General features: G+C 41.5%; 1 protein-coding gene across 1 annotated transcript in view; it reads left to right on the forward strand.

Moving 5' to 3' along the window:
• The first annotated feature begins 2,228 nt into the window (after positions 1-2,228).
• Positions 2,229-16,808, forward strand: part of RRBP1 (ribosome binding protein 1) — a 131,477-nt gene continuing 116,897 nt past the window's right edge. Inside the window, exon 1 of the mRNA XM_056813857.1 lies at positions 2,229-2,364. The gene's annotated coding sequence lies outside the window, so the exon portion shown is untranslated. The remainder of the gene's footprint in view (positions 2,365-16,808) is intronic.

The raw sequence follows: 16,808 nt of genomic DNA on the forward strand, positions 1-16,808 counted from the left end.
GAACAACAAAAATTTCATGGGATCTCAGGATTTTGACAATTTGTCAGGCTTGGAAATAAAAACTAATATAATGATTTGTATGTGTTATGTATTATTTGGTATGCACTCCTGTGATTGAGCAAGCATTTAACTTATCCTTTCCTTTTAAACCATTGACAAAACTTAAGCACAGAGGATGACTTGTCCAAATTCATACATACTGGCCAAAGGTCCAAGACTACTCACCTAGCTTCTAGGGGTAGGCCTATACTGTCTCTCTTTTGGTTGGTTGGGGGAGGTGGGGAAGAGAATAGGGCAAGAATGAGAACTGAAAATTAATGATGAATCAGCAGGATCTCTGTGGAATTAATGCAAAGATTAAAAATAGCAATGTACTGTTAAATTTTTAGCCCCACCCACTCTTTACTTCCCTATGGTCATTTATATTTACACCACTTGTACACGAACTATTCTACAGGATATTCTACAGGATTCTACTGCCCAATGGAAGAGCAGTGATTCTGAACAGGTAAAAGAAATTAGATCAGGCAATATTCAAGAAAGGGAAGGACTGTAGAAAGGCTGGAGACCTTGGGCTTTATAGTCTCTGTATAATAAGCTTTTTCTGAATGTTGTGGATTGCTAAGTGGGTGATGGCTAAAGTCCGAGCACTTAGTTTAAGGACTCAATTGATAACGAGATTAAAAACAGGCCAGAAATTATTTTAATTGAAAGATTTAAAAGTCTAAAGAGACCAGCTCTGCTTTAGATTTAAAGTCTAAGATTTTAAAAAATCAAACCAACGATATTTATTAAGTTCCAAGTTTACTCAGCTCTGTACTAGAGACACTGTGGAAAATATGAAAACATCTTAAAGACACTGTCTCTTCAATTTAGGGAAAACAGGCTGGCTTCTGGTGTGCTGCAGCCACTTATGGAGCTATTGGCTACTGACCTTGAATGAGGAGAAAAGCTAGCCTCAAGGTTTGCAAAATACTTTACATATAATATAATCACATTCTGCCTCAGTTTACTCATCTCCAAAATGGAGACAGCATTACCTGGCCTTAATCCTTTGTGTTTAGCACCCACGGGAACAACCAAAGTTGTTCTTGGGGTGCTTGAATCCCTCAATGCGTTACAACGGAGGCCTTGCTAAATTAGATTGCAAACCCCTTGAAGGCAGGGAGCCTGGTTGTTCTTCCTAACTCCCACCGTGCCTAGACAGAAGACACAACTTCTTATACTCGAGACTAGAAGTCAGTCTACCTGGGTGGATGAAGGTTGAGAGGAGGCCGATACTTTTCAGGGAAGTTTTGTCTTGTTGAATAAACTCTCTGTCCATACTGGTGATGCACCGTGCAAGGGGAGGTATCCCTCAAAAACCTTAGCCTTCGATGTGGAGATGGGCATGGCCCATTAGTCCGCTACCAGGTCCCCTCGAAGCCCTGCACAGAGGCTGGTCCAAGAACCCAGAGGTCTGCAGCTCATATGGGGCTGGGAGTGAGGAGAGAAGAAAAGGGTTGGCCCCTCAAAGTCCTCTGACCCGTGCACTGGCCAAACCGGCACCCAGGCCTTGGGGCTGGAAGAAGTCGGCCTGCCCTTCCAGCCCCGGAGGGCGGGGGTGATGGAGGTGATAGAAGTGATGCGGACGGATGCGCTTTGCTCCCACCCCCTTCCCCTTCCCCTCCGCGCCTTTGCACCCGGAGTCCTACCGCACCGGGGAGCTTGGTCCCCTCCCGCTCCCCTCCCACTTTGCCTCTCCCTCCTCCCCTCTTCTCGCGGCTCTTCCCCGCTCCCATTGGCCGCCGGCCTCCTCGCCGTCCAATAGCCGTGGCCTGCGGCCCGTTCGGCTCCAGCTGTCGGCTCTCTGAGTGGCCAGCGGCAGGCGGAGTGGCGGGTCGGCGGCCAATGGGCGCTGGCTGGCCGATGAATGGCTGGTTTTGGACGGAGGAGAGGGGCGGGACACAGGAGGCGGTGATCCCGGCGGCGACGGAGGAGGGGGGATCTGGGGGGGGGGGCGGCTTTCGCCAGCTCCGAGGCAGAAAGTGCCACGACTCCACACACACGCACGCAGCGCCCGGGCGGACGGACGGCAGCCAGGCAGCCGGGCAGCCGGGCAGGCGGGCAGGCGGGCGGGCGTGCAGCTGGGGAGAAAAGTCGGGGGAGGCGGCGGCAGGAGGCAGGCGTGCAGCGGGCACTGCGGGGCGCTCGAGCGGCAGGCGGAGCTGCCTTCCTTCTCTGGGGCTGGGGCGAGTGGCCGGCGCCGGCTCCTCCTCGTCGGAGCTTCTCATTTTCCCGTGACCGGCGGCGGCGACGGCGTTGGCGGCGTTGGCAGCGTTAATCGGCGGCACCTCTTCCTAATTCCGGCTTCTCCTAGTGCAGGTAGGAAACTTCACCCTGGGCTCCGCTACTGCTCCTGCAGCCTGTACGCCCACCCCGGAGGAACTGCCCCGGCATCTGGGAGCAGCAGGCTAGGCTCCCCGAGCTTTGCTGACCGGGCTGGACCGATCCTCCTTCCTCTACGGCCCGTCTAGGAGTGGCCATGGCCCTCCTCCCTTGACTGTGGGGAGGGGGCACCCCGTCTAGGAGCCGTCGTGCTCCCCCCTCCTTACTAACCTTCGAAGAGAGGGTGCTTCCTTCTCCTGAATCATGAGGCGGGGGCTCTCAGTCTAGGAGAGGCGGTGCCCACCCCTCCCTGGCTTTTGAGTGGGGATGCCCCGTCTAAGAGCAGCTGTGCCCCCTCCTCCCTAGCCTTTGGGGAGGGGGCGTTCCCTTCTCCCTAATCTTCAGGGAGGTAGCTGAATGTTAATCGACGGGGTGGTCTGCCGAATGTCCCTCAGATAGGGCTGGGGAGAGTGTGCTGGGGGTTTACTGCCGCGCTGGCTCCCTCCAAGGCAGTCCAGAGTGACACGTCTCCCTTCCAGCCCCTCCTCTCTCCGCCCTTTCACGGCTGTGCTCGGTTTGGATCCGGCGCACGAGAGTTGGAGATTCCTACCGGATCACTTTTCCACATTTCCCAGCTTCTAATCTCCCCTAACCTCTTTGCAGGGGCGCCCTCTGGGAGAAAGATCGAGGGGGAGGGACCTCCTTGGGCTAGGGGAATGAGAGACTGGAGGCAATTCCTCCCAGGCTCAGCCGAGAGTGAGACCTTTAAAAAACATGATCCCGCTGTTCCCAGTGGCGGCCACGGGACCGGGTTAAGCCCTGCCCGAGTCTTTCTCCTCCATCCTGCCGTCGAGCCGGCACCGCTCCTTGGGTCTGAAGTTGGAGAAGAAAAGTTGGCCCAGGTTCTATCTGGGCGGACTCCAAGTGGGCCACGTTCACAACTGGAAGAGGAAAGAGTTAAATTTAGGGTGGCTATAAAGATGACGTTGCCTGACTCGGGAGTCCTGGGACTGGAGGGGGATGGGGGGGATGGGATGGGATGAGGTGGGGACTGGGGCGGAAGGAGGGAAGGACGGGGGCTGGGGAGTGAGGGGGAGTGGTGGTGAATGGGAGACTCGGCAGGCTACCCGCTAATTCCTATTGCAATTTTTTTCCTTTAGAGTTGGGGAGCTAGGGGCGGGTAACTGTAACCAGATCAGCCTGTGGGGGGCGGGGGTTCCCTAGAAGGAAAAGAGCAGAGTTAGAAATCACTGCCTTGGCTCCTGGTATATTGCTATAAGCTCTTACAACTCCTCCCCTCCCCCTATTTGCCTGGGGCATCTTGATACTGCTCCCCCTCGTGGCTGGGGCCTCAGCCCTTTGGAGGGAATTCCTTATCTCAAGAACTCCACCTTAGCCCCTTAAGAAAAAAAAAGAGCAAATGTGTGTATTTGTAGAAATAGCCGCGAGAGTTGGAGATAAGGTTTTTTGATTTTTGGTTGAAGCCCTGGAAAGTCAACACGCATTCAGTTAGCATTTATTAAGCATTCTCTAGGTGACAGGAACTGTGCTAATCCCTAGAAAGTCTATCCCCCCTCCCTCTTGTCCTAAAACTTCTTAATGTATTATATATAAGCGATAATAACAGAGTAAAAAATTATGATTTGGGACAGCCAGAGCAGTAATAAAGCTGTAAGGGACTAGAAACCTCTCTTCAAGCTTCCCTGAAACCTCAGCCCTGATCTGGACTCTTTTGAATGAGCACCCTCCCCCCTTTTTTTTTTTAAATAGGGCTGGAATTAGTAAAGATGCCTTGGGTTCAAATATTGACTCACTGTATGATCTCTATCTTTCTGGACATCAGTTTTCAAAGCAACACAATAAGGTGGTCATACTAGCTATTTTCTGTGACCCCTTCCAAAAAATGAATACTTAATTCTTCCTTGGACTATTTCCTATCCCTGTTTCTGGCCTTTAAAGATTAGAAGTGGGACACATCTGAGGCATAATTAAAACCCCATTGGGCTAATCTTTAAACTATTTTTGATCGCCCAACTTGGAAAGTGGTTTGCTTTTTACTTTAGCATCTTGCATTGGCTGATTCTGACTACCTCTAAAAGGTGTCTGCAGTGGCTTCTGCTCTTCTGCTCTTGGAGAGTATCATACCTGAAAATCTATTCTAAACTTTCCAATCTAAGGCAGAGCTGCCCCTGAAGTTTCCTTCTTCACCCAGGACCAGGACTGCAGTGTTCTTGAACAAATAATTTAAACCTCAGTTTCCTCGATTCTAATACTGAACTGTTACTATCTACCTTGCCTGTCTCACAGTTTGTTTTTTTTTAATGTGGATCAGATGACAATATATGTAAAAGCTTTGGAAATTCATAAAATGCTATGTAATAAAGTATTATAACTTGGAAAAGATCCAAGATGACTTGTGCAGTTCCTAAGAAATGAAACAATGAATTCTCTCTTGGATCAAATCCCATCACCTTTCCTTCCTTTACTTTCCAATTTTTCTGGAATAGAGTAGTGTAGAAAAAGGGAGCTCCTGAGTTATCTGCCCTCCACCTCCAGGGTATATGTTGGAACACAGTTGAAGCCCTAGGTCTGGAGAACTTCTTGGTTTGGCACCATCTCTTTTCACCTCCTACCCCACCTCTTTTTTTTTTTCCACTTTCTCTTGTAGCTTTGAAACTTTGAATCAGGCCTAGACTTAAATTCCAAACTGCAAGAAGTTTCAGCAATCTTCAATGCTTACTAATATTTGCTTTGTGGCCCTGGGCAGGTTTCTTAAATTCTCAGTGCTCCAGGCAGTGACGCCAGAAGCTTTGAGCTGAAGGTTCCTTAAAATTGAAGATATGGTCCACATACACAGACCCATGCTGAAAGTATATTTTGTCTCTCAGAAGCCTTCCCTTTCTTCCCTATGCACTTCCCTTCCCTGCTGTATCTGACTAGTTTGCCTCAACTTTGGCCCCATGCCTAGTCCAGGAAGGATGATACCAGGTTGCACGGAGGAGAGGCTTTCTGAGTGTGTATGTATATGTGTTGACAGGAAGGAGAGTGGTGTCTGGGCTGTCTCTCAATAACTGCAAGGATTCTTTGCAAATCTTTATATTTAAGCCAGTTGCTTTTCTGTAGTTGGGACTAATGATCTGAAATTCTTTAAACAAAGTAAGCTGTTATGGTGACGTGTCATGCCAGGATTGTTTTAGGGAGAAGAGGGAAATTTAAATAAGTCTTAGGCATTAAGTCACATTTGAGCAATAATCTCTTTTGAAATGAGCCCTGTCTTGACAGCCTGCAGTAATTATAAAGTTAAACTTAAAATTGTTTATTGTAAATTAGTTGGAATACTGGTTTGCTTTGCCTAATGAGATTCCTTTAAAAATTTTCAGGATTTGAAATAAATTTTTTAAAACTTTGATCTAAATGAGCAGTTCTCAAACTTTTGGGTATTAGGATTCTTCACACTATTAAAAATTATTTGAGGACCTCCCCCAAGAGCTTTTGTGGGTCATATCTTTAAATATTTTCCATATTAGAAATTAAAATACTTTAGTATTATTATGAAAAAAAATTGTTATGTTGAAGACTACCTGATACCATTTTGGGGACATCAAAGGGATTCTTGGACCATACTGCTGATGTGAAAATTTTAGGCTAAAATGATATGAACAAATGGTGATTCTAAAAGACTGAAAAAGATTTTTATCAAAATACTTCTTTTGAGGATGAGAAGGGTAGGGAGCTGGGCAGTAGGTAAAATGGAATACAATATTAACAACTAGGGTCAGTGAATAGAGTACTGGATGCATTGCTAGGAAGATTTGAATTCAAATTCAGCCTCAGACACTTACTAGTTGTGTGACCCTGGGCAAATTACTTAATCTCTTGTCTTTTTTAGTTTCTTCAGCTGTTAAAAAAAAATTGGAACTAATAATAATTTCTACCCCACAAGGTTGTGAGAATCAAATGAAATAATATTTGTAAAAAGCCCTTAACACAATACCTGGCACATAGTAGGCACTATATAAATGCTTCTTCCCTCCCTTTTTTCCCTCTCAGGATAGAATTGTAATTCAAAATTAATATGACTCAAAATAGAACCTGTTAAGATGTCCAGTTACCTTGTGTATGAGATGATACAGCTTAAAGAAATAGAGCCTGTTTAAGTGAACAGTAGCAAGATTTAATCTTTCTCATGAGAAAGGGTCACACCCTAATGGTGATGCCCAACACATGGATGAGGACACAAGCATTTTATAGATTCTGGATGCAAACCCCCACCCACTCTGTTCACTACTCCATCGTCTGGGGGGCTGAATTTACAATCTAAGCATGAAAGACTACACAATAAGAAAGCAACAAGTTACATAGCATGAGTACCCTACCATATCCTGCACAGCATGAGTCCTATAACAAGTTCCACCAGGTGGGGGAGAGGTTATGAAGGGTTAGCTATGTCCTTGGGAGTGGCTTTTCAAAGGTCTGAGGAGGTAAGGAGGTAGGACAATCCAATGGTTTACTTTCTTTGAGATAAGAGATCTCTCAACCTACTGGGTCTATGGCAATAACAAAATGTCCATGAGATATTATTTTGAACTCCTAAACAAGTTTTCTTTCTCTAATGAAATCCCACTGAGAAGAACAAATTAACTCTTTTCTCTCCGCACACATTATTTTCTTTTTGAAAATCTCAAGTTTGAAAATAGCCCTACTAGCATACACAACTAATCAGAACCAGACTTTAAATTGGAGTTTCTGTTTGTTTGTCAGGGTTGCAGTTCCACTTGTTCTGAAACAGGTTAACTTTTGGTTGAGCATAAACCAATCAACTAGAATATATCAAGCTCCTACTATGTGCTAGATACTAATCTCTATAAATGCTTGGGATGTAGGAGGCAAACCAGGGAAACAGTTAAAATGAAAAAATTATTTGTGTCTTCCTTTCAAGTATCTTTTTTTTTTTACTAGTCCTGTGATTTCATTGATTACAAGGAATTACCTATGAAGAAATTCCCTCTGCCAATGCACAACATTTGCTTCACAATTTATAGTTTTAGAACTTGGGCACTGAGAAGTTAGATCATTGGCCTGAGGTCACATAGTCAGTGCCTGTCACAGATGGAAACTGAACACTTTTCTACTATAGCATAATGTCTCTCATTTCTTTATACATTTCAAATCTTTGAATGGTGATAGTTTTGTTGACAGGTTGGGAATAAAGTATTACTGCCTTAAGGGGGGTGGGAGGGAGGATTTTAATGACTTCTGTATGTAGTGCTTCTGAGGTCATGTAGATTAATGGAAAGAATGCTGAATTTGGATTTTGGAAAATCTGATTCTAGTGCCATCTTACGTACCTACCAGCTCAGCTGGGTGACTGGGCCAATTTCTTAACCTTTCTGAACTATAAAATGGGGATAATAATTACAGAACTCACTTCATCTGGTGGTTGCAAGGATCAAATGAGATAATGCACGTGAGGTACTTTGGCAGAACTTAAAATGTTTTATAAATGTTATTTATTATCTTTGTGTGACCATGGCCTCAGTTTCCTCTGTAAAAAGAAGGGGTTAGAGGATATGTTTTTCTGAGGCCTCTTTAGCTCCTTATAGACAGACATATGTTCTTGCTAGTATAGACGAGTCACTTAACCTGAATTTGTTTTCACCTCAGAACAAAAGGGAATAAATCTAATTATGTTAACTACTTCACTGGGTGGGTGATTGGGAAGACTTAAATATGATGAGATTTGAAGTATTTGTTATCATAGAGGGCTATATAAATACTTTAGTACTTGAAGGACAGCATTTGAAAAATCTCTCGATTTCACCTATATGAATACTCCTCTTTGAGGGATGCAGGCCACAGTCCCTAACTTGTTGATATTTTGAAACCTGAAGTACTCATTACCTGGTGTCAGTGGGATGCTCCAGAATGAGCTAGGTTGGTTCCCAGACAACATAGTTAGTCCACAGGTCTGATTTTAAAGCCTTTCCAGTTCCATCAGATCTGCCAAAACTTCTGTTCTTCAGGCATGTTTTCTAAAGCACCCCACCATCACCTTTGCTCTTTGACGGTCCTCAGTATTCCTGTGCTTGGATTATGCCATTCCACCTATAGAGTTCCTCTCTTTTTTTAGCAGAGGGATCACATGCTGATCTCTCCAACTGCTAGTGCCCTCCCTCTTGACTATTAATGGCTAATGGCTTTGTATAAGTTTATCTTCATTTAATATTTGTGCTGTTTACGTTTTCATATGTACTTGTCTTTCCCATTAGACAATAAGCCCTTTGTGAGTAGTGATTATTTTATGCTTAGTACTTGTATTCTCAGCCCCGAGAACAATGCCTTAGACATAGTAGGTGCTTAATAAATACATGTTGATTGACAAGGACCTTAGTTGCTTTAGAAATATGATATTCTATTAGGAGCTTATAAGCAAAAACAAACACTGCTGACATGGAACAACATAGAAGACATATAGATGAAGAATAAATGCAGGATAAATAGATAATCAACAGCTGACATGTGGCTTGTGCAGAATATAAATGTCCAGGCAAATGTTTATTTGGTGTCCAGCTTTGCACAAGGGACCATGAGGAATATAACAAAGAATGTTTACTGAAATTTGTGGATGACACAGAGCAGAGAAGGAAGGCTGACAGTCAAGATTCAAAAAGAACATTGAGCTGAATTTAATGAGATGAAATTTAATAGGGAGAAATGTGAAGTCTTAGACTTGTACCTGTGAAATTCATTTTTTTTTTTAAATCCAAGACCTAGACAGTGGTTTGTCTATATAAGATCTGGAGGTTTTGGTGAACTGAAAGCCTAGTATGAGACAACAGTAAAGAAAACTAAAGCAATTTGGGGCTATATTATGACAAACATCCTGTCCAGGTGATAGTCTTGTTGAACTCTGCCCAGGATATGCCACATCTGGAGAAATGTATTTAGTTCTAAGCACCATGATTTATAAGGACAATCATTGGAGCAACAATCACTTTTGGGTTACCAAGTATTAATACTAAGTGTTGAGAATACAAAAAAAGAGGTCAAAAATAGTACCTCCTCTGTAGGAGTATACACATATAAATAGTATCTACATTAATATGTATATACCAGATGCCTACTAAGCAGAAGGAAGGTTTCCTTAGAGGAGAATGTACTCACAACTGCAAAGATTAGGAAAGGTCTACTGTAGAAGGTGGCATTTGAGCTGAGTCTTGGAGGATTGTAAGAGGCACAGGTGAGGAGGACAAAGCATTCCAGGCATGGGGTTAAGATAGAATGATGGCAGAGAGAAGGGAGGTGGCATGTCTCATGTAGGAACAATAAACAGCCCAGGATATTTTGATAGTAAAGGATGTAAAAAGGAGCAATTATTTATAAGTTCATCTTACCCTCCAAGCAATACACAGGACATTTTCTAAAATCATGAAATATTAAATAATATTGCTCTCAAGATGTTAAAAAAAGGTTTTTCATTGTAAAGAAATAAAATAATAAAACGTCTATTTCTTTGTTTTTAAATGCCTATTTTGGTGTGTTTTACAGTGTATATAATATTAGCACAACATTACATATGAGTAATTTATAAATATATTGTTATTAAACATTTATTATTAAACTTTTACTAATAAGGACTCACAATCAAAAAGTTTGGTGACCCCTGATTTACAAATCTTACCATAGAAGAAATTTAATGATTGATCATCTGGGGAATATCCACAAAAAGGCATCAAGGATGATGAAAACCTTGAGAGCTTGACATCTGAGGATGTTTTGCCTGGAGATGAAGGATTTGACAGAGGTTTGTCAGCTCTCTTTATGTATTTAAAGGCTCAACTGCAGAGGACAGAATCAAGAGCAAAACGTTCCAGATGGCAAGAGACAAATTCCAGGCATAATGTGTAATGAAAAACTCATTAAGAAATCAAAGCTATCCAAATGTACAAGGTGGGCAGTTAGGTGTTGCGGTAGATGGAATGCCAGGCTTGTAGTTAGGAATATCCAAGTGAACATCTAGACTCAGTCAAAAGCTGTGTGACCTTGGGCAAGTCATTTAACTTTTTTTGGGGGGCTTGGATTTCTTCATCTGTAAAATGAGCTGGAGAAAGAAATGGCAAACCATTCCAGTAGCTTTGCCAAGAAAATCCCAAATGGGTTAATGGACAATGAAAAACGACTGACCAACAAAAATGCACTATGGATATGTACTGTGGATACGAGGAGAAAAGTGATAGTCTTTGCTGTCAAAAAGCTGACAATCTGGTCAGGGATAGATGATATATTACTGCATCTACTCTTGGCATAGGGAACTCCTGGGTAAGGAAGCTTCCTCTTCCAGTGCAGTTGTGTAACTTCTCTGCAATTTCTAGTCTTAAGAAAATATTTTGGGGCACTGAGAGTTTACATGACTTTCCTAGAAGTATGTACCTAGTGTGGATCAGAGGTAAGACTTGAACTTAGGTCTTACAGATTTAGAGACCAAATCTAGCCATTACTTTGCTCTACTTCTTATTGAGGGATGCAACATTTAAACAGAACAGTTTGTAAAAATGTTATAAGAACATTTGAGAAGCAAGAGAGTGCTAACAAATAGAAAGTAAATTTTCCTAAAGAAAGTCATAGGAGCAGCTAATTAACACAGTGGATAGAGCACCAGGCCTGTGGTTGGGAGGACCTGAGTTCAAATGTGAACTTGGACACTTCTTATTTGTATGACTTTGGGCAAATCACTTAACCCTAATTTCCTACCCTTTGCCCTTCTGGTTTTGGGGTTGTTAATAAGACCGAAAGTAAGGGGGGAGAGAGGGAGAGAGAGAGAGAGAATATATAACTAGGGAAAAAATTAATTGTATCATATCTAAAGAATTAGTCTTCCACCCTCCAGCCCCCCTCATGGATCCATTTGGCATTGTAGTGAAGGCTATGAACATCTTCTCAATATAATTTTTTAAAAAATATTCATAAATGAAGGAAATAAGAAATTTCAGTTACAGGTTAGTGAAAATAAAGATATAATTTTTTTTCTCATTAATTTTCATGGATTCCCTGAAATCTGTCCATGGATCCCTTGGAAGTCTGTGGATTCCAGGTAAAGAAACCCTGTCTTAGAAGTAATGAGTCATTGAAGTTTCTTTAGAAGGGTAGTGAAATGATGAGATCTGAATTTTAGGTAGGTAGTTTATGTAGCTACTTAAATGGGGAGCTACTGTGAAGGAGGATGGATTGGAGAGGGGGATAGACTGGAAGAAGGGAGACCAGTTAGGAGGCTGTTGAAATCTCAGATGAGAGATGACCAGGGCTTGACCCATGGCTCTGTCTATGCAAGTGGAGAAGAGAGTTAAGAGGCAGAATCAACAAGACTTTGTCTCTAATTGGAAATGGAATCTGAAAAAAGGAAGAGTTAAGAATGATTCTCAGATTGTGAATCTTAGTGACTTTAAAGAAAGTGATGTCCCCAGCAGAAATAGGGAAGTTTGGAGACAGAATGGGTTAGGAGGAAGATAATGAGTTTCATTTTGGACATACTCAGATTCCTGTGGAGGCATCCAGGTGGAGGTTTCTGGTAGGCAATTGATCTGGGACTGGAATTTCCATTAGGGCTAGTTACCAAGGTACAGGAGTCATTCATTTAGGTATAATAATAGAGTTAGTGGGTTCTGTCACTGGAGTCAAGCAATGGCTGTATGACCACTTGCTTTATTGTAGAGGACATTCTTGTTCAGGTATGAGTTGAACTAGATCATGTCTGAGATAATTTCCCAACACTGTTGCTTTATGAGTTTCTAAATAAGACATAATCCTTGTTTTCATGGAATTTACAGATCAGCAGGGTGTATAGATTGTTGTCATTCTGTAGTGTCCAACTCTTCATGATCGCATTTGGGATTTTCTTGGCAGAGTTCCTGGAGTGATTTGCCATTCTCTTCTCTTACTCATTTTACAGATGAGGTAACTGAGGCAAACAGGGTTAAGCAACTTACCCAGGATCATAGAGCTAGTGAGAGCTAGTCAAATCTGAACTGAGAAAGATAAGTCTTTCTGACTCCAGGCCTGACACTATCCACTGTGTCCCAGGATGCCTGCCTAAATAACTCAAATATGAAGTAAGGTGTAAATATACATCTGATAAAGAGAGAGAAAAATTCACTTCTGGGATGAAGAGGAGAGGGTTAAAATGGGAGAGAGTTTGATGAAGATGACATCTGTGCTGGTTTTTGCAGAATGGGAAAGAACTGGACAAAGTCTTTCCTGCAGTGAGTAGGGCAATCAAGAGAGATCTTGAAGCAAAAGCATAAGGCATGTTCTTCATGGATTAGGTAATAGGTCTAGTTAATAGGAGGTGAAGATGTCCAAAGCAAAGTAGTAGGAGATGAAACTGGAAAGATAGATTCAGGATATTATGAAGGGTTTTGAGTGGAATGATGGAATTTGGATTTTATCATAGTATCTTGTACTGGAGGGGACCTTAGAGGTCATCTAATCCAACTCTCTCAATTTATAGATGAGGAAATTAAGTCTTAGAAAAGTTAAGTGATAGGTCATAAAAGTAGTGTGATAAAATTCATTAGAAATTTTTAGAAGGACAAGATGATGTGTTTTAGAAAAGTTAATCCAGCAGTATGGTAGCAAGGGCAGCTAGCTGACTCAGTAGATAGAGCACTGAGCCTGAAGTCTGGAAGATGAGTTCCAATCTGGCTTCAGACACTTATTAGCTATGTGACCCTGGGAAAGTCACAACCCTGTTTGTCTCAGTTTCTCCCTCAGTTAAATGAGCTGGAGAAGGAAATGGCAAACTTCTCCAATCTTTGCCAAGAAAACCCCAAATGAGATTATGCAGAGTTGGGCACAACTGAAATGACTGAATAACCACCAGTGGTAGCACAGATGAGTGGGGAGATGTAAGACTGATGTGGAAACAGATATTTAGGAGGCTGTTGAAGTGAAAGGTGATGAGGGCCTGAAATAGATGGCAGCAATGGGAATGGAAGAAAGCTATGGATTTTAAAGATGCAAGGTTTTATTGGACTCAATTAGATGTGTAGGGTTGATGGAGAGGGAGGAAACAGACCCAGTCCTCTTTCCCTTCCAGCATATTGCTTTTCATCATCAGTATACTTTACAGTGTGGGTAGCTGTGATCTGACTGTAATTTGTATATGGAAGAAGCCATACTTGGTTTTACACCAGTACCAAGGGAAGCCCCAATCTAAGAGGATAGAATTATTATTTTACAAAGGGATGTTCTCATAACAAGTTTATTCAGGGGTGTTTATCAGTTACTTGTCGTATGCAAAGCCCTGATGTTGTGGTGCAGGGTACAGAAAGATAAAAAAAAATAGGATGCTGTGTGGGAATGAGCCTTAGTTTAGCTTCACTTTTCTATATATTCCTACGTCTGTCTAATGTCCAATTAGGTGGATGACTTCCATAGATTCAGTGAAGGAAAAATATGGAAAAAGCAGTGGATACAGTCAGGAAAATAGTTTGAGTCTAGCTCTATCAGTTATTAACCATAGGGCAAGTTACCAAGTTATCTGCTGTGTCTTGGCCTAGTAATTGGGGAGAATCTTTTTGACTTTATAGCTTATGTGCTACTTTTAGAGTATTATTTTGAAGTAACATATGAAGGTGCTTTTTAAATTAAAAAGCACAGTATAAGCCTTGATTCTTTACTATCTGTGCTGTTCTCAGACATGCCCCCAATGGATCCTAGAATCTTTGCATTAGTCCAATTCACCTTAACTTTGCTTTTTAAAAAATGAAATGATATATTAAAAACAATATTGTATGTCATATTCAAGCTTACTTAATAAATCACTTCATTTTAATATATGCTGTGCAAGTCACTCCCTTTTCATGACTAGCAGCAATTTTTTGTTTATTTTTATTTCCTCTCTTTAATGTTTTATTCTTCTAGTTCTGCATTTTTCCATTTTATATTATTTTTTGAAGGTCTTTCCAGATTTCTTTGTATTTCTTATACATAGAAAACTTATGTCCAAAATGGAGTCTATTATTTCTTTCCCTCAAAAAAAAAAACCCCTCCAAAACAAAAGCAAAAACAACCAATCAAAAAATGCCTCTCTTCTAGCTTCCTAGGAAGGTAGGTTGGTGCTGGGGATAGAAATATGTCCTTGGAGTCAGGAAAACTCCTAGTTTAAGCCCTGTCTTAGATACTTACTGGTTGTGTGAATCTGGGCAAGTTGCTTGACCTCTCTCAACTTCAATGCCCTCGTCTCTAAAATGGGAATAATAATAGTACCAACTTCATAGGATTGTTGGTGAATAAATGAGAAGAAATTAGATAACATAAATCAAGCTACAAGCTTTCACAAGTACTATATAAATATTAAAACTATTATTATCTAACCTGCCTTTACAGAGTAATTTCCCATTATTCCGCCCCATACCCCATTTTCCATCCAGACTGATATACTTTTTATTTTCTGTATACAACCTTCTGTATTTGTCCACATGGGATGTTCTTCATGTCTGGAATACTTTCCTACCTCACCTAAGTCCTTCCTCTTCTTGGAATTCTTAGTTTTTTTAAAACTTTGTCCTGATGTGACTGACTATAAGAAGTTTTTACTGATTTTTCCATATACCTAATATTAATATAATATATCTTTGTATATATTGTTTCCCCCTGTAGAATATGAGCTGCTTGACAGCAAGCAGAGGCTGTTTTGTTTTGTTTTTTCTCGTAACCCTACCACTGGCATGATGTCTAGGACAGTAATGGCGAACCTATGGTGCAGGAGCCAAAAATGACATGCAAAGTGCACTGTGGGCACCTGGTTACCCTGCCTCCATGCCCCCACCCCAGAGTTCCTTACTAGAAAGGCAGAAGGATCTGGTGGAGCTAATCCCTTCCCCCTCTCCACCTTGCCTTACATTTTTCACATCCCCCACCCCCTCTGCCTAGCAGCCAATGGAAGCACACAGAAGGGAAGGTGGGCAGCTCATAAGCAGCAGAGCTGGAGGGCATTGGGAGTTCTTTCTCCCTCCCCTGTGTGGGGTGGGGGTGGGAGGGTAGGACCTGGCACTGTCTCCAAAAAAGTTCACCATCACTGGCTCTAGGATGTAGTAGGTACTTAGTAAATGCTTGTTAAATTGAATTATAAAAATTTCTTCTGTACTATAGCATAGGACCCAGAAGTGAAATGATTGGTTAGGCACTTGTTCCCTAATACCTGTTGGTTAAAAAAAAAAATACCATGCCATATTTGATTACTGCTTTCAGTAGAAACCAATGTGCTTTCAGAGCCTATAAAAGTAAATCATTTTTGAACAACATGGTAGTTTGTATTTGTAGGGAAAAAAGTAGGCATCTTTATTTCACTTCATCTTTATTTATATGGTAAAGAGCATGCACCAAAAGTTAAATTTCCTTTCTTCTCATCTTCTCTCCCTCCCTCTCTTTTTCTTTCTCCTTCTTTCTTGTTTTTCCTTATAGTTTTCTTTTTACTCAATGAGAACTTTATGTGAAGACCATATATCTCCTTATACAAAGAAGTTGGGGGAAAACACTGTCAAAAACGTGTGTTGAAGCAAGATACTGTCTAGTTTAGTAGTTTCAAAGTCCATTGGAAACCTTGGGTTTGACACCTGGTATTTAAGTGAGAACTCCATAACCAGTAGATTACAATGTACATTTCAAGACCCTTCTTCCCCTATCTTTGCTGGAGGGTAGCCAACACAACTGTAGTCTTTTCTCTCATAGTATTACTCTGCAATTCCTACTACTAATTTAGGTTTGTAACCTTTTTAGTTACAAAGTATACTTTACCATTTGATTCTTACAACAGCCTAAACAGATCATTTGGTATTTAAAGGATTGGTGATGTCATTCTTTGTCTTTAGGTAGTGTTTTTGCCTGGTGATCTCTCCCAAATCATTCAGTGGCCAACCTTCTGGAGGTAATAATTTGAGACTGTAGGGCTTTAGAGCTTGAAGGGACCTTAGAAATTTTCTAAGTCAATTTCCTCATTTTGCAGAAGAAATTAAAGCCCAGAAAAACTTAAGTCAATGATTTGCTCCCCCCCCCCCCCCCCCCCCCCCCGCCAAGGTCTTCTAATCTCAAGATGTTGAGAATTAAAAAATAAATCCTAGAATCAGAATTTAGAACAGGAATGGACTATAGCAGTTATCTTGTCTAGCCCCATATTTGGGATAAAATGGCTGAAAATTACTGGCAGTTTTTATTAATGCATTTTGTATGTATTTCTAACATCTTGAAACATAAATGCACAATTCTGTTGAATCAAGTTATTTCCACCCCTCCACATTTCCCCCCCCCCCCCAATTGCCATGGATTTTGAATAATCATTATTGGGCATACATTTATTTTAGCTTAAACATGTTTTCAATTCCTGGTAGTGCTAAATATTTTAAATTTAAAAATATAAAGCAAAGAACATTAAAACACAGCAATAT

The sequence above is a fragment of the Monodelphis domestica genome, chromosome 1, assembly GCF_027887165.1.
Source record: "Monodelphis domestica isolate mMonDom1 chromosome 1, mMonDom1.pri, whole genome shotgun sequence".
NCBI classification, from domain to species: Eukaryota; Metazoa; Chordata; class Mammalia; order Didelphimorphia; family Didelphidae; genus Monodelphis; species Monodelphis domestica.